The 24,527-nt window shown below is 51.7% G+C and overlaps 1 non-coding gene across 1 annotated transcript; it reads left to right on the plus strand.

The window, feature by feature from the left end:
* The first annotated feature begins 16,212 nt into the window (after positions 1–16,212).
* On the plus strand, positions 16,213–16,328 carry LOC120367448 (small nucleolar RNA SNORA71). The gene has a single exon (XR_005581832.2). It is a non-coding gene; the product is annotated as a small nucleolar RNA SNORA71 (small nucleolar RNA).
* Positions 16,329–24,527: the final 8,199 nt, after the last annotated feature.

Consider the following 24,527-nt stretch of genomic DNA (forward strand, 5'->3'; position numbering starts at 1 on the left):
CTACCTCTCACATTTCCCGGTTCCTTGGATCTCAATTCCTAAGAAAGGAATTTATAACCCAACTCAGTACAACAAAGGTTGCTGGCCAATGAAAGGATGCAGCACTGTTGGATCAGCACTAGGGTTTGGTGTCTGGGGGGGTCAAGGTCAGGGGGCACAGAAGAAATTTCTTAGGTGATGGTGGTTGGGGTGGGGCAGATTATTTTTAAGGGGGTCAGGGAAAAGCAAGGAGTATTATACAACAGTGTTTTGTTTTTAAATTTTACTTTAAGTTCTGGGGTGCATGTGCAGAACGTGCAGATTTGTTAAATAGTTATACATACACATGCCATGGTGGTTTGCTGCATCCATTGCCCCGTCATCTACATTAGGTATTTCTCCTAATGCTGTCCCTCTCCTAGCCCCCACCCCCGGCAGGCCCCAGGCAACACTGGTTTTTATACACGAGTAGCTAGAGTGTGGCGTATGATAGCTAAAAGCATGAGAGGATGGACGGATGGATAGATGGTTGGATGGACGAATGGCTGGAGCATAGATGATGGGTGATGGATGATTGAGTGGAATCTCTTTGACAGAAAGTTGAAATGGTTTTATAGCACCACTTTCTAGATTACAGTTTATACTATGAGAGGAGATTTTATATATATACATATATAATTTTATATATGTATAGATACATATATAGAGATGTAGATATATTTAATTATAAGTCATATCTGCTTAACCAGAGCCATACATGGCCATATTCTGTGCAGAGGAACTAAAGATGGATACCTGTCTGGCTCTGGGGAGGACTAGTATAAAGTCAACCAATGTCCAAGGCATGGCCTTGGGAGAGTGAGGACCACTGCTGCTACACACTGACCAGGTAGTCTTCTGGAGTGGACCAGAATCTTCTGGCCTTGAAAACCCCTTATAACCCCCAAGCAGCACCTTCATTCACCCTGTCACATCCAGGCTCAAGACGAGTCATGTGTTTCCACTGTATCAAGTTGACACTCCCCATGTGGCACTGGAAGGCTCTGTGTGTACAACATTAGCAGTCCCAATCCCTCTGCTGCCTTGGCTCCACCTCCCTGCCACCCCACCTATCCTCTTTTCTAGCTGCAGCCTTAGGTCCCGGCCAGCAGTGTTGGCATGCTTAGAATACACCAGGTGCTATGCTTCTCTCTGTGCTCATATCGTAGAGGTTTAAGCTTTACAATAACCCTAAAGGGTTGTGGTTATTCTCCTCATTTTACAGATGAAGAAACTAAGGCCCAGGGACTTCAAGTAACCATAAGCAACAGCTAATAAGCAGAAGAGCCTCTTCTGCACTGACTTGTATGAACTTCCGGCCTTGCTCATTTTCCTTTTGCAGCCTCAACCTTATCTAGACTTTAAGAGACAGACCTGGCCGGGCGCGGTGGCTCACGCCTGTAATCCCAGCACTTTGGGAGGCCGAGGCGGGTGGATCACGAGGTCAAGAGATCGAGACCATCCTGGTCAACATGGTGAAACCCTGTCTCTACTAAAAATACAAAAAATTAGCTGGGCATGGTGGCACATGCCTGTAATCCCAGCTACTCAGGAGGCTGAGGCAGGAGAATTGCCTGAACCCAGGAGGCGGAGGTTGCGGTGAGCCGAGATCGCGCCATTGCACTCCAGCCTGGGTCACAAGAGCGAAACTCTGTCTCAAAAAAAAAAAAAAAAAAAAAAGAGACAGACCTCTTTGTACTTCCTCCCATCCCGCACCCTCACCTCTTACTCTTATTAAGTTTAAAGAACCAAAATGATGCAATTAAAACCTATATTGCCTCTCGACCTTTTACTTGTGCCCATGAAATATCTAAGACCTGACATCTGGAGATGAATACACACCTCTTCTATTCTCCAGGGCTGGGCAACATTCAAACTCAACATAGGCCAGTGGATGGAGAGGCAGCTGTGGTGGAGGCAAGAGCTATGGCTGAATCTGCATCCCTGGTTCTGCAGTGACTGATGAGGACTGTGAGTTCTGTGCAGCACCTTGCCAGGCCCTGCCATTGGATGGAGATGACCCTTGTGTCCTGCTGACTGCACTAGATCACATTGTCTTTCCATCTAGCTTCAAAAATAGTCTAATCAAGCATCTGTCAACTCTAAGCTCTTTCTTTCTCTGGCCTCTGGGGGCCTCAGTTCCCTCATCTATAAAATGGAGAGTTCTCTTCTTACTGGCTGGCTCTGCAGACTTGTGGGAATTGGTGCCAGGCATCGGCTCGGATGCTTTCTTTCGCCGGCTGCCAAAGGGGATGCCCTTAGAAAGAGTTATCTCAGCTACTGGTTTGTACTGTCTTGGCCTGACCTCCAAACCTCTGGATGTGGAACCTTTAACCTTTTATCCAGATGTGCTATTCTGGTGCCAAACAGCTACATGTTTGGGAACATCTGTATAAATGCTTGCCAAAACTGGGGCCATAACCACCCCACCCCTAAACCAGAGATTTATGCTCACTGACCAAGATTTATGAAATTGCCGCCTTATGAATAGTTCACAGGCATTCAGGGTCAGCTGAAGGTTTTTAGAGGAACATTTGGGAGTAATTTTGCAAACATTTTGCTTCTTTCCCTTTTGTTTGCAAGTGGTAAGAGGAGAGGGAGAGAAGCCCAAGAACCATCCCTCCCACACGGCTAAGGAGGAAAAGCAGGACTCCATAGTCCCTGGCTCTTCCTGGCAGAATTTATAGTCTGCAGCTTGCAAATTACTGGAGGGAATATGGAAACCTGGGTAATGATGTGGGAAAGAACATTCCCCAGTGCTGACGTGGGTTTCCCTGCACCAGAGAACCAGAGATGGGGTAATTGAAGCTCACGCTCCAAACGGTTATAGCAAAGGTAATCTCCATGGCAGCATTTGAAATATCCCCAGTGCACGGGGAGGAGGGTGGTGGTGGGGAAGCCAGACACTGATGAATGAGACAGAATCAGGGATGCTCAGGCTTTGGACCCATACAAGGCCCCAGGGTCTCCAGAAACTTAGAACTAAGTTAGACCTTTTCTCACAAAATGGGGTCCTTGCTGGGTTGTAGAAGTAGGATGAAGGCAAGCTTGAAGTTAAACTCAGCGAAGGGAGGGACTCTGCCTTTTCAGCACCATATTCCTGGCTCCAAGCATGGCCCCTGCCACTTACGAGATCTTTAATATTTTTTGTTCAATAGGTGAATGAATTAATGAATGATGGGCAAATAAATGGATGACTCTAGAATAGGTGAATTGACAGTTCTGTTGTGTTCCACCTGTGGTCAACTCATGGCTTACACCTTGGTTTGCCCAGAAGACAGTGGTTAGAATAGTGAGGTGATGCTCAACTATGTCATTTAGGGGGCAGTGGAAAGAATGAGGGGTATTGAGCTGTTAGCATAACAGTTTCCTGTCTTCAAGTTTCTGAAGGCAGGAGGCGCTAGTGGGTTAGAGCTAGGACCCATGCCAAGAACTGAGAGGCAGTTCTGGAGTCCCCCACTATCACTGCTCACATTGATTGAGTGCTTTGTATGTGCTGGGCATACTTTTGCCATTGTAGATGATAGACACTAAGGCTTAGGGAGTATATAGGTTTCCAGGGCGGTTGTCACAAATGACCACAAACTTGGAGACTTTAAACAACAGAAATTTACTGTCTTACAGTTCTGAAAGTCAGAACTCCAAAATCAAGATAGCAGGGCTGGGCGCGGTGGCTCATGTCTGTCATCCCAGCACTTTGGGAGGCTGAAGTGGGTGGATCACCTGAGGTCAGGAGTTTGAGACCAGCCTGGCTAACGTAGTGAAACCCCATTTCTACTAAAAATACAAAAAAAAAAAAAATGGCCGGGCTTGGTGGGGGGCGCTTGTAATCCCAGCAACCCGGGAGGCTGAGGAAGGAGAATCGCCTGAACCTGAGAGGCAGAGGTTGCAGCGAGCTGAGATCGTGCCATTGTACTCCATCCTGGGCAACAAGAGAGAAAATTCATTTTTTAAAATAAAGATAGTAGGGTTGCATTCTGTCTGACAGCTGTAGGGAAGAATCCTTCCTTGCCTATCTTGCTCCTGGTGGCTGTTGGCAATCCTGGTGCTGCTCTTGGCTGTGGACTGGTCACTCCAGTCTCTGCCTGTCTTCTCACGGCCTGTTCCTCTGTGTTTTGATTCGGATTGAGGGCCTACTCTGATAGTCCAGGGTGATGTCATCTCAAATCCTTACTTCTAATTACATCTGCAAAGACTCTTATTCCACATAAAGTCACATGCATATGCTCTGAGTATGGGGGTGTTATGGACTGGATGTCTGCATCCCCCCGCAACATTCATACATTACAGTCCTAACCCCCAGTGTGATAGCACTTGGAGATGAGGCCTTTGGGAGGTGGTTAGGGTTGGAGGAGGTCATGAACGTAGGGCTCGAGATGAGATTAGTGATCTTGTTAGACGAGAGATGAGAGAACTTGCATGAAGAAGAGGTCATGTGAGCAGAGAATGAGAACTCGGCTGCCTATGAGCCCACTTGAAGAGACCTCAGGATGAAAGCTACCTGACCAACACCTTGATCTTGGACTCTTCTAGAACATGGGAAATAAATTTTTGTTGTTTTATAAGCTACCCAGTCTATAGTATTTTTTTAATGGCAGCCTGCACTGACTAATACAGGAACCACCATTCAACCTACCACGAAGCCGGCAGTGGTGGCGCAGGTCAGGGGCGACCAGTACTCCTCCTCTCTTCCCCATGGGAGCCTTTGAGAATCTTTCTGCCTTTCCAGCATGGACGCTGCTTCCCCAGGAGGCATTGAGTTCTTATGTGGGGTTCAATGGGCTCCACAGATCTGGGACAATGTGGTGGGGTCCCTTTGAATTCTGTGATTGCATGGTAGTCCCTGGACCACGTCCCTTGCCTTTTGTCCACTGGCAACGGGCTCAAAACCACCAGATAAAGTAACCACTGGGAGTGGAACTGAAGGCATGTGTCTAACATTTATGGAGGACAGCACCTTCTACGGGAGCCTGACTCATGACCTTTGTGGGTATTTTTGGCTTGTAGAAAGGTCTGGTCTGAGCCGTGGCTATCAGTCTTCTAGCATTAGAGGGTCAGCACAGAGAAGGTGGTTATAAATCACCCAGAGTGGACTGGGAAGTGAGAGGAACCTTTCTGCCTCTTTCGGAAGACTCAACCTGGGGAAAGCTCCATTTCGTCTCAAGGAAGGGAGGGGGAGGTTTCTCAGAGCCCTGGGCTCGTCCAAATGTGAAATCAGCACCCCTCCCACCCTCCCCCCAACCCAGCCTTCTCCTTGGCCTCATAATTCCGTTTGTTGTGCTCGCAAACACCGTGTTGGAAGATTTCATGCTAATGAAAGGGTTTCCTGATTAGGTTACGCTGTTACTGTAAATGTTCCCTCATTATCTATGTTATGGTAGGAATTTGAAAAAGTATAAATTGAACGTCTTGCATAATTTATAAAACCTGAATGTTTCCTAATTAGTTCGGTTAGGTTAATGATGGTGCAGCGTCACTTCTTCCTGGTCCCGCTAATGACCTTTCCACTCTTCATTTTGTACACTTTCTGTTATTTACAAGCCCCCTCCCAACCCGAATCCAACCACCGGCTTCCTGGAGTGGCCCCTTCTAGCCTCTGATGGGAGGATGAAATACCTTGCAGAATGTGAATGGCCCCTTTTTTCTCTGCATGTCCCCCACCCGGCTTTGAGGCCAAGAGGCAGCCTGTTTAAAGGTTGGCCAGCACAAATTTGGCTCAGGCCAATCCCCTGAAGAATGCCGGTGAAGTGCATTCCTTCGGCATTTGTATGGAGACTGGGGCTGTCCCCCATTAGCAGCCAGATATGTGAAAATGCTGGAGGAGGTGGGGGAGGGAAGAAAACCCTCTCAAAAGGATTCTAAAATAACATTTTGCATCCTCAAGTAATTCCCAGTTCTCCCTGGCAACCATTCATTTCTTCCGAACAGCAGAAATTTGCAATATGAAAGTGGATTGGCTTCTCCCTCCCTTGGGGCCCCTGTATCTCTTCATCCAGCGCCTTGGGTAAAAAGCAATGCATACGTTTACAATATAAATGTGATTTAATCGACCTCCCTGTCAGGGAGAAATGGCAAGCATATCAAACAAGACCAAGATGTTAGAAAGAAAAATCATAAATTATTCCAGTGACGAGTTTCGGAGCCGCCTCCCGGACTACTAGATGATGCTATATAAGGCTGTTCCTTGAAATAATAATTAAGATAATTCTGTATGACAAGGAGAAAAATGTCCAGCTTTGTATGAAATGTGCTTCATGTTAGCAAGCTGAATGCTTGGTATTGATTACTCTCCCCCCACGATCTCCCCCACCCAGCCGCTGTGATTCAAGCCTAAAATTAATTGAATGATGCAACATTTCTTTTCTCGAATCCTTATTTACTGTACATGCCTCCTAGAAGCCATGCAAAGGGGGCTGGCCTCTAATTCTCTAAATTGATCTCTTCCTTTGGCAGTGTCTGGGAGAATGCTGACATGCACACACACACACTCAAACACATCCTCAGCTGGGTGTCCATTGTTCTCCTCTCTGGAAGGCATGATTCCCCCCTCAGGCAGATTTGATGGACATATCAGTACACCCGAGCTCTCACTATTCCGTTATTAGGCCACCATGGGGCTCTCCTACAGAAATATGGCCAATGCCAGAGGTCCCTCAGTGCAGACAGCTGCAGACGGGACTGGCTCTCTCACCCGCCACCTCCCCTGCTTGCGATCCATAGAACAGCATCTGGCCTCTGTCTAGCAGAACATACATTCTCCCCCTCTCCCCCTTCCAACCTTGTAGGGTATGATGTGGATCAAGGAGGGACCCCTTCACTCTCCCCTCTTCTATTCTAGCTGCCATATCCTGAGACAGTCATCCCCCCTCCTATGAGAGGCACTGGGCAATTCCTGGCAGAGAGAGATGGTTTATGGCCTTGGCTCTGCTGGTTTTTCCGAGGCTCTATTTCATCTTGACTGCAGTTGCTGCCGCAGTGGTGGCTGGGAGAGAGAGCGAGGCACAGCCTCAGGTAGTTAATCCACAGTACGTCCCCGGGCGCCTGCAGCAAGGCTGATGCCTTCTCCTGCCTGGAGAAGCTGAGAGAGTAGTGACAAAGGTAGCGATTGCAGGCAGGGTGCCCATGGGCAGGGGCCTGCCCTTGGAGCCAGGCTGGAGCTGGATTCCGGCATCGCTGGGCTTGCTGGGTTACTGAACAGTGCCCTTCCCTCCCTGAGCCCAGCTTCTTTACTGCAGAGGCAGGGGTGGGGATTCAAGGTGGAAGCCAGTGACGAGCTTGGCACATTATGCACAATCAATGATTTTTTTTTTTTTTAAATCAGAGGCATTTGGGCAATTGTGCAGAGAATAAATGGCTCTTGGTTTGACAATCCTGTTTGTGACAACCCAAAGCCTTGTCCCCAGGGAGCCATCCTTTCTAGAATGATGACAGAGAAGGACTCTTGTCTTCTGCCCTGAATGCTAGGGGGTGGCTGTGGTTCCACTAAACCAGGCGTCCCCAAACTATGGCCCGTGGGCCGCATGCGGCCTCCTGAGGCCATTTATCCGGCCCCCCGCCGCACTTCAGGAAGGGGCACCTCTTTCATTGGTGGTCAGTGAGAGGAACACAGTATGTGGCGGCCCTCCAATGGTCTGAGGGACAGTGAACTGGCCCCCCTGTGTAAAAAGTTTGGGGACGCCTGCACTAAACCCTGAGGAACCATCCTTTGGGGACAGGCACAGAAGGTACCCATGGACCCCCTGCCCTAGTCTTTCCCAGAAGACATGGCATCATCACTCAGCTGTAGCCACCGCTCACGAAGCCAGATGGTGACAACCACATTGCACGGGGCTGAAGTGGGTGGGCTGGGAGAAAAGGCAGCACTGGTGCCCGGAGCCAACTGCCATGGGAGCGGGGCTGCCTAGGTGGGCTCAGAGTCAGGGGTGGCGAGGCTAGAAGACAGGATAGGAAGAAAGCAGACAGCTACTGGGAGATGGACCCACGGAGCATTAGTAACCCATTAACCCCTACCCTTAAATTAGCAGATCGCTACAACACTAGAGGCTACACTCCAGGACAAGGGCAGTGTGAATCTCATCCACTCTCCCAGAGCTGAGTACAGTGCCCAGCACATCCTAGTGCTCAATAAAGGAGTGGAGTTAGATAGGTGAAGGCCCAGGGATCCCTGCTGAGGGGAGTGGGTGCCCATGCATCAGTCTGGAGCACTCTGAGGCTGTTGCATCTTGAGAACGGGTTGTTGAAAGGCAACGTGGGGAGGCTGTTTGCAGCCAGTTTCTCTCCCCACCCTCCCTCTGGGCGGAGGGGGGCTAGTGGAGCATCCAGAAGGTTTGAGTCTCGCTTTTGCTGGGAGCCTCACATCTGGCATGAGGCCTGGGCCAAGCAGTGCCTGAACTGTCCTCCTCTGACCCCAGATGATCCATCAAATCCTCAGGCGTCTTTGAATCCCTGCGCAGCCTGGTACCCCGTAGGAGCTCAACAAGGACTCCTGAGTGGTTGGCTGCTTGACGGAGAAGCAGCCCTTCTCTGTTGATGAAAGAGCAATTAAGACTTTAGGAGTCTGCAGTCTAGACAGGGAGCTGTCAAGTCTCACATAAGTGGGTCTGGGAACTGGTAATAGGAGATTAAGGGGGGCTCCTGGAGAAGAGAAGCTGCTTTGGAGGTGAGCCGGAGGGAGCCTGGGGGCGGGTCCCCAGGGTGGGGCATGTGTGTTGCTCAGGGGGAGCCAGCGTGTAGAAAGTTCCAGCCCCTCTGCCTGCCTGCTCTGTGTGTCTTACAGGCTTGTTTTTACACGGCTTGCTTTAATGACTTCTCACCACAGTGAAAACAACTCTCCTGTCAACTTATTACCTTAAAAATAGTTGAAAAGATGACACTTGGGGAGAAAGTGCTTAGGAAGAACAGCTACTTTCCCACGTGCTCTTCCAGCTCCGCCTCCGGGAAGAGTTTTGTATTGGCAGACTTGGGTTTTAACCCCAGCTGTCTCTCCAGGTGACTGTGTGACCTTGGCCAAGTCATGGTACCTCTTGGGGCCTCAGATTCTTCCACTGTAAAACACAGTTAAAGCTCACTGGTGTGTAGGAATAGATCATTTCCAATGTGTAGCTAGCTTCATACCTGTGTGCTAAGCCCATTTTCTCACACAGCAGCCTGGAAAGTCTTCCTGGAGGAGGTGGCACAGAAACTGGTTGCTGGATAAAAGCCAGGGCCAGCAAGTTTGACCACTGCAAGCTGAGCTTCTGTGGGACTCCCAGCAGCAAGTCTGGGTGGCATCCATTCCCTGCCCCAGTTCCTGGGCCTTCTCATTCTGCCTACCTCCCCTTCCAGGAGGCACCCATCCCTGAACCCTTCCCTCTGCCTGGTTTCTCTGGTCCTCAGCACAGCTCTCTGCCACCTGCACCCTCCTGGCTGGGAGAAGGGTACAGCCTCGGCTCTCAGAATTTGGAAGACTTTTAATTGCTGTCTTTTGTCCATGGGAGATTAGAGTGACTCCAGCTTGGAGACAATTAGTAAATTATTATGATTAGCTTCCATTTGTGTGACGCTACCCTTTGAGAAGCCCAGCTGATTTAATCGGGGTGGGTTAATGGGAGCGCTAGCAGCTCCCCTCACTTCTGACGTGCCTTGGAAACCAAGAGTGAATCCATGGACTGTGCTCATGGGAGCTCAGCATTTTGTGCTGGAGCAAGACCCTCTGCATCACAGGACGCCTTGTGCTCATGGCTTGCCCCACGGGTCCTCAGAGAGCTGAAGAACTGGAGGAGGGGGATGTGGGAGCAAGGTCCTGGATGGGATGTCACGGACCTGGGGTGCTTGCCTGGAAAGGGCCCCACTGCTCCCTGCTCCCACAGTTCTCCTTACCCCACAGCCCACACCACCACTTCCTCCCTTCTCTCCCTCCCTCGCCTTCTCTCTTCAGGTAGACTCTAGCCTAGCAGTTTGCAGACTTTGACCCATGTCAGAATCACCTGGAACATTTGTCAAAACCTATTGCTGGGCTCCACTTCCAGGGTCTTTGATTTAGCGGCGGAGGGTCAGGGCCTGAGAATCTGAATTCCTAGAAGTTCCCAGGTGCTGCTGCTGCTTCTCGTCTAAAGACCACCTTCTGAGAGTCATCTCGTCTTACAGTTTTCAATCCTGGGTAAACATTCGAATCACTTGGGGAACCTTTAAACTGATCACTTCCCAGCCCTCTACTCAGGCTGAGTTCTGCTGGACTGGAGCAGGGTCAGGGTAGATGTTTTTTAAAGATTCTCCAGGTGACTCTGATGTGCAGCTAGGGTTGAGTGGGGGCCCTTTCCTGGAATGCAGGCCCGTTTCCAGGGGCTCAGGGGAGCTCTTGCCCAGTCACTGACTGGGAGGCTCAGCTTGGATTCGCAACAGCTCGCAGGACACCTGGGTGCTGGCTTTCGTGCCTGCTTCTGCATGTTGACTTCTGAGGCCCAAGGCTACATTCCCTTCTCTTCCTTTCCTTCTTTTCCTTTCTTGCAACACACCTTTCATCTGCCTGTCTTTCTCCCACCGTATCTAGTTTAGTGAAGATCCCGCTCAGCGGAGCGGAATCATGACATGGTTTTCCTTTCTCCGTCCCTTTCACTCTGCTGATTACTTTTGTCCCTTAACTTCTGGCCACTTTCACTTACCAAAACCTTCTCGGGTCTGACATGAAACAGCCATCTCACCGTTGCGTCAAACCTGTCTCCTTGGAGTGGGGAAGGAGAAACGGCCTTTTCATCTTTGAGGCCACTTGACTTCCTCCTCTCTTGGGTGTTCCAGGAAAGGAAGGGTGGAGACCATCTTGCTTCACTCGCCTCCTCCCAGGAAGAGGGACAGCTTTGGCTTGGGCTGGATAAGGCTGCGTCTGCCCGTCCCAGTGGCGGCCCCTCTCTATTGGTAGTCTCCATGCAGAAGGTGAGTGTGGTTCTCCAGGGGCAGTGTCCACCGCCACCTTGCCTCCCTCATTCTGAGTGTGCCCCCAGGAAGGACCTCATCTGAGTGGCAGCCACCTGGGCAGCCCGCAGCTCCTGCCCTAGCTCTAACATCTATGCTTGTGTATGTGGAGCCCCAGGGTCCTCTCTGTGCTTATCAGGGCTTGGGAAAGCCAGGAAGAATGGGGTCAGAGAGCTCTCATCCTATCCCCAGCCCTCGAAGCGCCGGTCCCTCCTCATTTTGCAAGTGCAGGTCTCTACGGCAAGCTGCTGCCTCCTTCCTGCAGAGACTGCCAAAGGCACCACTTCCTGTGTTCACATTCCAGGGGCGTCTGCTCTGCCTTCCCCCAGGCCGCGCCCCTGACTTCTGCGTTCAACCAGGTCCAGCTGGGGTGGGGAGGTGCTGATCTCCTTTCCCTGGAGGCAGCCCTGTCTCTAGGCCTGATTCTCCTGGAGGTCTTTCTCCTGCTTGGCTTAGGGGAGGAGAGCATTTTTCTCACCGTGAATTCCGCCCTTGCGCGAGGCCATACGACTCGGCAGTTTTCTATCTTGCCTTTCCTAAGTGTTTCTAGATGGGGACGGGGCGAGATGAAGCAGAGAGCAGTTGGTGTTTGTCCCATAAACAGCTGGCTGGCCCTGCTTGTCAACAGCTTTCTCGGCATGGACGTGATGTCTATCCCACTGTGGGTCCACGTAGCCAACCCCAGTCCCATAGGAGGGTCCCACTCAGCTTCCCCATTATATCCTCCCTACTTTCCTACCCTGGACGTTCAGTGAGTCTGACTCTGTCCCAGGCCCTGCTCTGAACCGTGGGAGGCATAGACATGTGACAGCTCCCATGGCACTCACTGAGAGGCGGCAGAATTCTCCAGTAAGTGCCAACCGCCATCCCACACCCACCAGGAGCTCCCGCTCTGCCAAGTGCCAGGCCGTGATACTAGGGTGGTTGTGCTGTAATGGGGCAAATTCAGGGACATAGAAACAGAGGGCAGGGCCAATCCACCAACTCTGGGGTTTAGGGGAAGCTTCCTGGCTTGGAAGAGGTGGTTCTGAGTGGGACCTTGAAGGATGAGTATGAGTTTGCCACTCAGACACAAGAAGAGCATTTTATGTTTAGGGAATAGAACATGAAGGCGGGGGCTGAGTGCAAAGATGCTGGGTGCCACTGGAGCACAGAGGAGATGATGTGACAGGAAGGGGTGAGGGACAGGCAGGGAGCAGGTCATGAAAGCTCCTGGGGACCATGCCACTGCAGGGAGCACTTCCCAGAAACATTTCAGAGTAAGCTGTCGGGCACTCTTCCCTTCACCCCAAGGCTTCTGTTTTGAAGAGTCTAGTTGGACACTTTCTTCACATGGTGGCAGCTCTGAAGCTGCAAGCACTTGAGTCGCTAGCATTCCTGAAAGGCGAGGACTTCCCATATTGATTGCAGCAGAGCAGGTGGGGGATAATGGATGGGCAGCAGAGACCCGAGCAGGACGGAGGACGACGCAGCTCCCTTTGGGTCCTAACGCCAACGGGCTTCCATAGGAGAGACCCCAGCATCAGGACAATTGCTGGCTTGGTTTGTCTGGGGAAGTCTTCGACTAAAATATCAGGGGCAGAAATCTTGGCTGGGACTGAAGAATTCACAGGACTCGAATAATTTACCTAAAAGAAAAAGCAGAACAGAGTTTATTTTTTTGGAGGTAGGACTCTGGCGTGACATTTTAAAAATGCATGTTTCCAATTCTCATGTTCTATGAGCATATGTTGCTTTTCAATAAGAAAAAAGCCCACGTTCGTTCCCCAGCGATTTCTCCAGTGCCTATTTATGTTGTGCCAGCCCTCAGAGAGCCTGCGGGTACAGGGATACACCAGAAAGGGGTGGCCCTCACCTTCCCAGAGTGTGACCCTCTCTTGCAGTTAGTGGGCACCTGCTGTGGGGAGTCTAGGGGCACTTGTTGCACAATCTCACTCATCTTGACAACGACTCTTGAGGATGGATACAATTCACATCAGCCTCCAGATGAGGGACCTGAAGCTCAGAGCAGTTAAGTCACTTGGCCGGAGTCACACAGTAAGGGAACTAGCCACGTTGGATTTCCAGTCCAGATGAGCTTGGCTCTAAATGCTGGGCCATTTGATGCTGATTCTTTTGGTCTCTTGGGCTCTTATGCAGGCTCGCTGTGCCAGGCCTGCCTCTTTGCACCTTGGGTGACCCTGGGGAAGCCATGCAGTTTCTCTAGGCCTCGGTATCCCCACCTATAAAATAGGGATAATTACATCTTCCTCGCAGGCTTATTATGAGGCATGGAGAGGTGTGATTAACGCATGTGACTCAGGACAGTGCGTGACACTGGCTGCTTGGACAATGAGCGCTTCTAATCACGGTGAGGGACAATGTTAGTTGGTGTTGATTCCCTGCTTCTATTCCAAGAAAGAACCCACTTGTGTCTGTTTCCACTTCCTGGCTTCAGAATACACAGGCCCTGGGCTTCCTTAAGCCCCTAAACTCAGACACAGGGGAGGAATCTATATGGGAAAGGCAGTGGCTACCCTGTCCTGGTTCTCCCGTCATTGTCCCCTGGCTTCCCACCCTGTCCTGGTTCCCTGTCACTGTCCCCTGGCTTCCCACCCTGTCCTGGTTCCCCCGTCACTGCCCCCTGGCTTCCCATGTCTGTTCCTTCTCAGGCCCAGGCTTAACCCAGCCCTGGAGACAGCCCAGATATGGGCCACCAACATGGAACGTTAACCCCATTCACAGGTGGTCTTAAGATTAGTCACAAAGACCAGGCCAGGGTGACCCTGGAGCAACCACGTGTTCAATGCTCCTGCTGCTGTAAGTCTTACTGCTTGGGATCCGTCTTCTCCAGGTGCTCCACACACATCAGCCACAGTCACTGCTTGGAACATAGGATGTTTGCCCCACGGGTTCCCTTCTAAGAAGACAACCATAAACTCCGCAGTCTAAAGAAGGAGAACCTGTTTCTGGAAGATGACTGGAAGGCTGTGCAGCCCATCCACCTCCCAGAAGAGCCTGTGTGTTTCTTCGTTTTAAGTCTGACCATCCCCTACCTTGCCGTGTGTTCTGTTCCAGGTAGCACTGCCTTGCTTCCCAGCTCCGTTTCGGTGTGGCGCCATAGGCTGGTGCTGAAGGCAGGATGTGGGGAGAAGTAGCCCCTAAAAAGCTAGTTATTGTGTCTGTTGCAGGAGGGAGAGAGCCAAGGAAATTGTTGGGAGACATTTCTCTCACCCATAGAACCAGGAAAAGGGGAATTTCTTTTTATCTTTGGAAACCAGGCTGAATGAGACTGTGTCTTCTCCTTTGCTTTGTCTGCTGGGAAGCACAGAGCCCAGTGCATCGCCCGTTTCTAGGAGGTGCGGAGAACTGCAACATCAACACCATAGTGCACCGACCTTACCCTTGTCTTGCGACTGATGGGAACCTGCCTGTACCCAGGACTGCTCTTTGTGCTGTCCTTTGGGGTCTAGCTCTGCGTCTGACTTGGTTCTCCCCAGCCCCATCAAGCCAGCTGGAGAGCAGGACCTCCCTGGGTGCTGGCTGCTTCTCCTTCCAGCAGACCCGTGTCTTCCTGGCATCCCAACAGCCGCGGTTGACATTTCACGTTTCCATGGGAACAGAGTCTGACTGTAGCCAGACAACTAACTAGAGAGGCTGAGGAGGAGCGTGTGTGAGTATGTGTTGTGTCTGAGGCTGCTCTCAGAGCCCAGGGTTCTGGTGCACTTCCCTTCGTCCTGCGGCGGCTGCAGCAGCCTCCTCGTGGCAGTAATCGTGGCCCATTTGCAGCTCCTACATCTCCATTGCTGACATAATATTGCACCGGGGTCCATTCATCTGCATAATCATCTTAACCTGCTCCCACAAGAGAGTTTAAAAGGTCTGGGCTGTTGGAAAATGACCATAAAGCCTGCACGCAGATACCTTTAGCAGCAACGCCAACATCTATCACAGGGTAATTAGAGGCAGGGAGTGAGGGCTCTGGGCCCTGTGTCGGGGAACTGTTTGGGGCTGCGTCTGCTCTGACTGTTGAGAAGAAAGGGAGGGAAACCCAGGAAGGCAGTCCAGGAAGGAGAAGGGCAGTTTCTGCAGCAGTAAGAGAGGATTTCTCTTTCCTGGAAGGCGTGCAGCCTCTCCAAGGGAAAGAAACCTTGCCTGAGACTGTTTGGGGACTCCTGGGACCTCCCTTCACCCATTGGATGAGCCATGGTTTTCTCATACTAGAAAAATAATGACCGGGACTCCTTCTTTCTTACTATGTTCTAGATCTCAAACTCTGGAGTGCTGTGTGGTCTCGAACAAGCTCCCTTTTCTCTCTGTGGCCCCATTATTTTTATTTGTAAAATGAGGGGATCGGACAAATCTGTCAGTTTTCAGACTCTGATTCGTGGAACCCTGCAGTTCACAGGCAGGGTTGGGGAGGGTGAAGCGGGTGGGCAGCCGTGACACCCACCTCCTTTACTGCAACTGCAGTGACTTTCCTTTCCTCGGTCCTATACTCAGCTTTCCAAAGCAGGTTATGCCGAAGAACAGTTTCCTGCTTCCAGAAGTGCTGGACCCCCACTGGGCTCCAAGATCATGAAGAGTCTCTGGTGTTTGTATGGTAAAGGCACCAGGTTCAGAAAACCAGCTTTTGCTACGTCCTTTAACAAGTGTCTGTTTCATAACTAGCTTTATTGTGCTGAATTCAATCTCTCCAGAAAAACAGTCGCATCTGTGCAGAGAGGGAGTGTGACTTGAGGGAGTGTGAGGACACCACAGAGTCAGAAGCAGAGGGACAAGAACAGCTCTGGCAAAGCAGTAACGAGGGGCAAACTGCCCACAGCCCATCTCCCGGGGCCCACTGGGGCTCCAAGTCATTGGGAATGTCCCAGGCAGGGGGTGGCTGTCCTCCCTGTGTTGAACCAGCAGAGCTGATTTCTTCTGGGTCCCCCGCCCTCCTTGGCTATCAGCTCTGAGCGGGGTGCACAGCCCCCTGGCTCTGATCCACATGGAGCCTGGTCATCTCCTCCTGGCATCCATCAACTGCCTGAGCTGTCGGTGGAGGCTGCTGCGGCCTCTCACTTGCTGACCCCTTGTTCTGCAGCCTCTTGAAAACTCCTGGCGATTTGTCTCTGATCCCGCTGCAGTCTCCCACCTTCCCCTGGAGTCGGGGCTTCAGGCTATTGTGACTGTAAGGCTCTCTGTCTCCGCTGCCTTATTTACCAGGCACTTCAAGCTCCAGGGTGCCCCTCGTTCCCCACCTTTGGGTCTTTGAAACTTTTGTGCTCCTGCATTTGAAGGTGATCCTGGTCATGGACAGCACAGGGAGAGAACTGCTGAAAGCATTTCCCCATGTTTGGAGGGGCCACTCCTGTCCCTTCCAAGCTCTGCAGTTTTCCATACCTCCTCCTTTTCATCACCTTTTAGATGCCTCCTGACACCTGGCGTCTGGCTTATGCAGTGCTCCCTGTGTGAGGCTCAGTGCTGCTGACTGTGACGCTTTAACCAAGATATACATAAAAAAAAGAGGCCAGGCATGGTGGCTCACGCCTGTAATCCCAGCACTTTGGGAGGCTGAGGCAGGTGGATCACGAGATCAAGAGATCAAGACCATCCTGGTCAACATGGTGAAACCCCATCTCTAGATGAAATCTCCTTTTGGCATGGTGGCACGTGCCTCTAATCTCAGCTATTTGGGAGGCTGAGGCAGGAGAATCACTTGAACCCAGGAGGTGGAGGTTGCTGTGAGTCAAGATGGTGCCACTGCACTCCAGCCTGGCATTAGAGTGAGACTCTGTCTCAAAAAAAAAGAAAAGAAACTTTTTTGTGTCTGACCTTCTATCTGTGTCAGCCCAGGCCCGGGGAAGGGTGAGGTCAGGCTGGGTGAGTTTGCCCACCTGGTCATCCCAGAACCCCAGAAACACCACTACCCTAGAGCTCCCTGCACACCCAAGCCATGCTGGCCAGGTGTGTCTCTCTGGTCTCTGCTGGACTCCAGCCCAGCCTATTCTCTTTGGTAGCAGCTCCTGGCATGCTCTACAGAAGGTGTAACTATTTCAAACCAGGCCGAGGGCTCTGAATGTGGCCATTTAAAGAGAAGATGATGGTAGTTCTCTTCCTGGACAGCGCTACTGCGGTCTCACAGAGCACCGGGCAGCCCTCTTCAGAGTCTGCACGCTGCCTGCGAGGAGTGCTGATTTTCAGTTTCTTCTCAAAACTTTGCCTTGGGACAGTGTCTGGGTTGCAGGCTAAAGCTGTCTTGGGGGATCCTTTGCTCAAGTGCAGTTCCTGCCACTGAGCTACAGTGTAACCTCATGAAGAGTCTGCCTAGGCTGGGGCTGGTGGGTCACGGATTTATTTTAATAGTGCAGTCCTTTTTGGGATGACTCTAAGCAGAGGCCCCAGTGAAAGACATTTGAAAGCAAGCTTCCTGGAAACAAGCCTCTTGGAGGACCATAGGGTGGTGGGATTCTGGCGTCTTCTCTTATCATGTATGCATGCCTCCTCTGCCCCCATTCACGTTGGCCTAGCCTATGGCCCTCCCTTCTTACTTGAGACTCCCTTCCAGACTCCTGGAGGCCCAGCCATGGGATGTGCCACAGGTGGCCCTAGAACTCAGGTGTCTCTGACTCTCAGTCACTTCTCGTCACTCCTGCTGAGGCCACATGTCCCTTGGCAGGTATATTAGCTAGAGGACTCCCGTTGTGGCTGTGGAGTTCTGGCAGTTACATGGAGGCACAAATAAATTCTTGCAAGATACCATGGGGTGCTAGAAGGAGTAACTTCCTAGCATGAAAGAGACCTGGGTGTGGTCTGAGATCTGTTAAGCAGCTGTGTGATGTTGGATGAACAGCTTGCCCTCTCTGGGCCTTGGCACCTGTCATTGTACAGTGAGTGGTTTGACTCTGGGGTTGGTCAAGGCCTCTTCAGGTAATGTCAGGATCTAGGTAATGTCAGGAATTTTCTGGAGGCATGAGGGAGAAGCTTGTGGTGTCAGATAAGAGCATGTGGAGCAGGACGGGATGACCTTGCTGTTCTCATGGAATATGGTCCATGACAGCTCCTTCTCCCCACGTGGCCTTGTCTTGGGGCCCCAGAGTGAGCGCAGTGTGGGGCCTGCCTGCCACCCCTCCTGGAAGCCCCTGCTGGGACAGTGAGCAGTTCTGTGCCCTCTGTCTTCATCCCACAGTTCTTCTTGGGGATCCACTCATGACAGATGCCTTCTTGATGAGAAGTGGGCAGGAAACGTCTCCCGAAGTGCAGGGAGCTGGCCCTCTGGCTGTGACAAAGTCCCACCTATTGTGTTGGCACCAACCTGGGCAGGTATAAAGTGGCAGAGAGGAGGAAGCTCAGCACCTGCCGTCAGGGCGTGTAGACCCATGGGGCAGGCAGCAGTACCGCTGCTGAGGTCATGAATCTTAGTCCTCTCACTCAGCTGGTGACACAGATCACTTGTCCCCACAGCTGCCTCCACGATTCATTCTGTGGGGCTGGTGGAAACCCATCACCTCAGCTCCTCTGGGGTTGTCCTCCTGCCTCTCAGATTCCCCCTCTGGCATGGCTCATCCTCCAAGTCAGAGGGAGGGTCTCCTGGGCATCATCCCTCAGGCCCCTGGGCCCTCCGCTCTCCCTCCCTGCAAAGCTCCTTCAGGATACACCCTGCCTTCGGCTGCCTTCCAGCCCTGACTGTGGCACAAGGCTCCTTTCTGTGGCTGCCCCCAGCCTTGGCCCCCAGAGGTCTCAGGAGCCTTTGCTCTGGGCTCTTGCTCAGCAGGAAGAGAGAAGGCAGGGTCCCTCTCTTGAGGAATGGCTTTCACTGCTCTCCTCTCTCCAGCTTGGGAAAATCTCCTTTTGGTCTGGGAGCAATGCTTCCACATTCATGCTTTTTCCAAGATCCCCTGCTTCTTGCTAAGAGCCTGGCTCTCCTGCTTTCTTTCTCTGCAAAACCTCCGCATCTTCTAACAGATTTACGCCTGTGGTAGCAAAAGCCAGGACATCCCTCAGGTGCCTTCTGCTCTCCCCTGTGCAGCAGGTATCTTATGAAACAAGGGTGCACAGAGGGAAGGGACAGGGAAAGGAGAAAAGAAAACTCAGGAGGGAGCAAGCCCCCTGAGCTGGGATTTTAAAGTCGTATCTGGGCACACCGTTTTGGATACTACATTCCCATGTGGAAGCACATGTGGACATGAGTGCCTGCCACTAGGCTCATGACTAAGGTCCCCGTGAAACAAGCAGAGCTCAGATACGGACTGGATTCTGCAGTGCCGCCCAGGCCCCAGGGTTGGGACAGGATAGGACAGGTCCTTGGCTGTGTAAGTGGGAGCCAACCATGATACGAAGCCACACTCGGGTCACACAGGATGTTTGCAGAAGCCTCAATCCTGAGGTGGTATGCAGAAAGAGCGTGGCCAGGTCCTGCATGGCAGGAAGAAACCCAGCCTGAGATTCAGAAGAGAGCAGCAGAGGTGAAGCCTGGGAGTGGCCCCAGATGGGGTGTGGTTTCGCAGGTGAGCCTCAGGAGTTCAAGCCTGGTCCTTAGGCCATAGGGAGCCATGGATGGTTTTTGAACAGGGGCATGAGTGGTGAGAGACAGGAAAGGCCCTGAGTGAGTTCAAAGAGAAAGAAGGAATGGACAATCACTGAGCTAGGGGTTTGGAAGGCTTCCCGAAGGACTCAAGGACTCATTCATTCATTCATTCACTCACTCAACAAAGGCTTATCTAGCACCTTCCATGTGCTAGATGCTGCTCACAGTGAGGAATATGCTAGAGTGTCTTTCCTATGGCGCTTACATTGTGGTTGGAGGAGGTGGGTAAACCTTCACCAACATAGAAGCATGTATTCCAGGTGGTGATGCAGGCTCAGAAGACATCATAGCAGGGCAAGGAGACTGAGAGTGACAGGGGACGCTCTTCTAGCTAGGGTAGCCAGCGGGAAGCTTCTAGAGGAGGTGGCATTGGAGTGGAGACCTGAAGAGAACGTGGGGGTTGAGTTACTCTAAAGAACAGGTTGGCTTCGTGCAGCTACGATGGACAGGGAGTGTGAGTAAAGCCTTCAGGGAAGAGTTCGAGGGAGATGCCACCCGCCAGTCTTGTTGTTGCAGAGACTCTGCAGGGGTGAACTTTGGGTGGTGAGGTTGGAAGGGAGGCAGTGCCATTTGGGATGAGAGTTCTAAGGCTGGATTGAGGACTACAGTCTTGCTTGGTGAGCCTCAGAAGGTTACTGAGCAGGAAGCAGGCAACGGAATGAGAGACGCTTGGGACTCTGCAGAAGACTCCCTTTCAAAATTGCAGTGGGTTGGCCAGGGCAGGAACCCGGGAGCAGACTGAGCATGCCCAGCGAGCCCCCTCCTTTGCAATTACTGCAAGTCCCAGCACAGGGCAGGGCCAGATCCCTTGGGGATCTTCTCCATATCAAAGGGGAGATTAGCTCCAAGCCCCTAACGATGCTGGATGTGCTGCCCACACTCACCAGCGCTGCCTCCTCTGAGACTGTCAGCTTTATATCTGCTTCTTTTTATCAATACGGGCAAATAATTCTCTAGACATTTATCATTTTAAACTGTCACAGTCCAGTGCCTTTCCCGAGGACCACAATCAATACTGATCTCGGTTTGAATACTTTTCTGACAAGGTTCCTATTTGTAGATTCACAAGTAGAACTAATGTGTGTTAAAGCTATTCAGTTTGGCATTTTGCAGCTCCATTGACACATTAAATATAGGCGTTCACCACAACGATTAACCTTACAACTATTAAGTAATAAAAATCCCGCATACATATTTATTAGCTGAACATCCTACTCCGGCGTGATGCCTTCCCCAGCAAGGCCTTCCCATGATGGGAAACCAGAGAAGGTGGAGGTGGCTGCTGGAGAGATGAGCTCACTCTCTGCAGAGAATCTCAGGAGGGATGTAGGGATGCCCAGAACGCAGTCTTGGTGGAAGGTGGGGAAGCTGCTCTGTGGATAGAGGCCCAGATGGAGCTGAAGTTGACGGGGTGCTGAGGTGGGTAGGAGCAGAGCTGAGATGTTCCAGGATGGTGGACCCAGCTGCTCTCTGGGATGACATCCAGACTTCTTCATTCCTGGTGCTTCTGAATAGGTATCCTTTTTCTCCTTGGGCCTTAGTTTCCTCATCTGCATAATGGGGTCAGGCTAGAGTTAGTGCCTCCTGGCTTTTTTATAAGGTCATGGCATGTATATAACAGGATAAAATCTGTACAGCCTACAGCATCAAGAGGCAAGGCCGCTCACCACCAGGAGTGACCAGCTTAGGAGACCCTGGGTGCCCCAAAGCCTCCTCTGGTGATCAGGATGGTTAAGGCAATTGACAGGAATGAGTGAGTGGGGCACACCAGCAGGGATTATCAAGTAGATGAGCTCAGATGTCCCTTTTGCAGTGGATGCTTGGTGATGCTGTCTCCCTGCTTGGTGTGGAGACCTGCTTCCTGGATCCGTCTTTCCTGGGCCAGCATCAAGAGGGACCCTGAGTACCTGTCTATTTCCTGGCACAGGAGAGCATGGGCCCCAGTATCATGGATGTGAGATGAGGCAGCATCAGGGCAGACATCTGCTCGTGTCTACTTCCATTCTGACCAGTTGGTGCCAAGGCCCTTCTTGTAACGACTAATATGAGCTGGGGGACTTCATCATGGCATAGAGAAGGGCCTGTCTTGGTGGAATCAGTGCTCCCAAATCCAGATACCCTTGCCAGCCCTGGGGGCATCTATCCAGCTTTACCACTCGTTCATATTCCTGAGCTCTGGCTCAGTCCCAGGCCCAGGGGCCAGCTGGGGTTGGGAAGTAGGTAACTGACAGCAGGACACACCGTGTAGTGTCAGAATGGAGGATTTGCTGCACAATTGCAGCACATGGCAGTCAATGACTGGTGAGGGAAGGGGGCAGAGATCAGAGAGGGCTGCCTGGAGGAAGGAGCCTCTGCTTTTAGACTCACTGGACATGACAGGATTTGTCAGGCAAAGAGTGGAGAAGGATGCTGTTGGCAGGAGCATGGCACCTGAGAAGGGATGCTGTGTGGCTGTGTGAGGGGTGCCCTGAAGACCTCACTGTGGGAGCGCAGCCCCATCAGAGCTCCAGCTGCTACACTCTGATGTCACCACGGCGTTTATGCTCTCAGCCAGGGACTGAGTGTGGCAGGCATGTCCCAGGAGACAAGGGCCATGCCCTGACCCCAGGAGCTTTAGCCTTGCCAAAACTTCTTGAGACTAGATGGCATCTTTCCTTCACTCATGGTCAGACCTGCCCTGGGACCTGGCGGCAACTCTCCCAGCCTTTCCTCATCCCCTCTGCATTTTCTCGCACGTGGACATTTCCCTAATAAATTCCTCGCACGTTGCATCCCATCTGGGTGTCTGCTTCTTGCTGGACCCAGACTAACACAAGCAGGAAGTGCTTCAAAACTGAAGGGGGTTCATTCTGGCCTCCAGGTAAAGTGTGAGGGTGAAATTGTGATTTCCATTTTACAACAAGGGAACAAAGTCTCTGCAAAGTTCTAAATGCAAAATACTTTTTAAATGGTAACATGACTTGAGAAGATAGGCCCCGCTGATGGCTGTGGCAGGGGTCAGACACCGGCACATCACTTCCTGGAAACCTGAATGTACATTTGCCATCTCATAAAATCCTCCCAGTGGGGAAAGGGAAGTGCAGTGTCTCCAAGAACGCTGGGGGAGAGGAGCTCGGATATGTCACCAGCTTTGGCACATAAACTTTGGGTCTGGGATAGGAACGCAGGTCTGTCTGACTACAAAGTGTGTCCCAGGCTTCTGAGGTGACTAGACACTATTCCTGTGCCAAGGGACAATCAAAACCTGTCACCTCGGTTTCAGCTGGCTGAAGGATACTTCTACCCACACTCCAGTTGAAACCGCAGGAAATGCTTCCAGGCTGGCCGGCCTGGGATGGGAAGTTGTATAGAGAAAAGGCAACTCTCCATTTTAAAATTTATTTATTTTTACTTATTTATTTTTTTAAAGACAGGGCTTCAATCTGTCACCCAGGCTGGAGAGCAGGGGCGCGATCCTAGCTCACTGCAGCTTTAATCTCCTGGACTGAGCTATCCTCCTGCCTTGGCCTCCTGAGTAGGAAGGATTCTAGGTGTATACCACCATGCTAATGTTGTTATCTTTTTTTTGTTTGCTTGTTTTTTGGAGATGGGGTCTTGTTATGTGGCCCAGATTGGTCTTGGACTCCTGGCCTCAAGCAGTCCTCCTGTTTCAGCCTTCCAAAGTGCTGGAATTACCAGCATGAGCCACTGTGCCAGGCCGTGACGCTCTAGAGCAGGCCATAGAAACCCCACAGAACTGAGAGACGTGTGGACAACTTTGATAGCACTGTGGTTTTGCCCAAGACCCTGGTCCCTGGGCCTCCTCCTGCATGCCCAGAGTCAGAGGTTTGGGGCACACTGGCTTTCTCCTGACCTTAAGCGAAAGGCTAGGGGGACTGGGATTGAGGCTGGCTCTCTTCTGAGAGACCCAATCTCTGTCTGGGACCTGTCATTGGAGGATGCCTAGCATCTGTGGGTCTATGGGGAGCCGCTGACCTTGCAGCGGGAAGGGCCATGCCTCTGCTTTCTCAGACAGAGGGACTGAAGGGGTGAGGCACCTCTCCTGGGAGGTGAAGGCTGGTGCCGGGGTTGGGGCAGGAAAGCCTGGAGCACTCAGACATGCTTCTGGGGGTGTACCCCAGGATGGTGAGCTGAATTAGCCACTGTCAGTGGGTGCATGTCGAGGGGCTCCTGATTTTCCTCTGTTTCTATTTTCTATCTTGACAGAAAAATTGTGATTTTCACACTGTCACTAAACCAATAGGTGCCTGACATGTGTTTTTGTAATCTGTGGAGCTAGTTTCCTATACTTCTGACAGTTCTATTACATCTCTGACAGTTATAGAAAATTTTTCCTCTGGGAAGTTGAGGGGCCTGTGCCTCTCCCCTCACTGTAACTACCCGGTCCCCCATGCTAACTTATGGTTGGAGATGACGGAGCAGGGTGAATGCTTTTCTCGTTCCTGCCCTGTGTTAGCTGCCAGCCATCTCCTGGGTGGCGGAGGGTGGAGTGCACAGCCAGCAGACAAGGGAGGGAGCCCGGAACCCCAGCTCCCTCGGGTGGGCTAGGGGAGCTGCACAGAGCCAGCAAGGTGACTCAGGAACCCACAGGGGAAGGACGCTTCATTCCTCCTGGGCTCCAAATTTCGCCGATTCCCTCTGAGAGTCCTGCCCCCACCTCTCACAAACCACAGGGCATTGTACTGAGGACGGCCACCCTGCTTCATGCGGATGCCTGGCAGTGTGTGTTGGGGGAGGAGGTTGGGGCAGAGCCTTAGCGGCAGTGTGCGTGTGCTTGCGAGTGCAGTACTTGTGTGTTGAGTTCCAGGTGCCACATCTGTGCACATCCACCCTTGCCAGATGCTGTGCCGGGCCCTGGGGTGATGGGGCTGTAGCTTCTGTACCTGGGAGGCCCAGCTGTGGGTATGAATGCTGGAGTTGCACCCACGGATGAAGCACCTACTCTGGTGAGTCTGTCCCTGTGCTCACACTGGAAGCAGGTGCATCCATGGGCACGCACGAGTGGGCTGTGCCT

Source organism: Saimiri boliviensis, chromosome 12, assembly GCF_048565385.1.
Source record: "Saimiri boliviensis isolate mSaiBol1 chromosome 12, mSaiBol1.pri, whole genome shotgun sequence".
Lineage (NCBI taxonomy): Eukaryota > Metazoa > Chordata > Mammalia > Primates > Cebidae > Saimiri > Saimiri boliviensis.